Genomic DNA, 1,272 nt, shown 5'->3' with positions numbered 1-1,272 from the left:
CAATGCTTGTAACACTTTGACTATTGCTTTCATATTAAAACATTTTTTGAAGAATCATTTTTAAAAAATATTTCTCCACGTCATTATGTGGCCGCAAGTAGGGGTGACATGGGCCGCTAGATTGAGACACAGGCATTAGAGGCTCTTAATGCGTGCTTTGTTTGGGTTTCCACCGGCATGGAATTACCAACAAGAGAGAGGGGACAGCCTAACATATGAAACAGGAAAAGACCCCAGTGTAATCCATTCATTTCAACAAAGTAACTGTATTCTGAATACCACCTTTTTAAACGGTAACTGTAACAGAATACAGTCACTCATATTTTGTATTTTAAATACGTAACGGCGGTACATGTATTCCGTTACTCCCCAACACTGCCAGTGGCCACCCTGCTCTGTTCACCCCTGTGTCACCTTATTTTACAAATCCTGGAAACGCCCCTGACCTGCATCAGTGGGCGGTGCTAAACACTGGTCTCCCTTTGATCTGCAGACAAATACATAATAGTTACGCTATAATATTAATCATGTATATCCTGCCTATATAAGCATAAGAAGAAGAAGAAGAAAGAAAGTTAGCATGTTCTTTTCTGTGCTCCTTTTATATAATTATAAGGGAACATGATATCTGTATTCTGTCTGCGAAGTTGTCTTTGGACGGGAAAAGTGAAAGTGAAACAGACTATGAGATAAACATAATGGCGTGGTTTAGAAACAAGAGCTCTGCTTCACCGTACTCAACTTTGGACAGGAAAGTAGACAGAAATGAGTCTAAAACAAGCACAGAAAACGAAGATTCATTCAGAAGTTTATCTGAAGACGCAGAGGGGGATGTCAGTGAGGGTCAACATGAGGCTGACGAAGGCCGGGAGTCCGGGAGGAAGCTGCCAGGGCCAGAAGAAGAAGAGTTTGACAGCAGAGAGCATGGAGCTGGCACCACGGTTGGATACAGTGGGTTTCGCTCGCTTCGGGATTGGATAGTGCGCCGCACACAGATGGTGTTTGGACCTTTAACTTTTTCAAAGAAAGACAGAAATGAGTCTGAAACAAGCGATGACAACACACGTGCACTCAAGAATTCACCTGACGATGCAGAGAGGGTTATTAGTCCCGAACTAAAGAGGTCCTCAGATAATGGTGAGGAGCCCGAGACCAAGTGGACAAGGTCTAACCAAGATAACTTTCAAAATGATCGAGTTGAGACCGTTGATGAAAATGTGAGTAAAGAAATGAACATTTACAGTAAGGTGATCATGCAGGTTTCTCACCAAA

The sequence above is a fragment of the Pundamilia nyererei genome, unplaced genomic scaffold (genome assembly GCF_000239375.1).
Source record: "Pundamilia nyererei isolate P.nyererei 1_Seehausen unplaced genomic scaffold, PunNye1.0 scaffold00178, whole genome shotgun sequence".
NCBI classification, from domain to species: domain Eukaryota; kingdom Metazoa; phylum Chordata; class Actinopteri; order Cichliformes; family Cichlidae; genus Pundamilia; species Pundamilia nyererei.
This window is presented reverse-complemented; position numbering follows the sequence as displayed.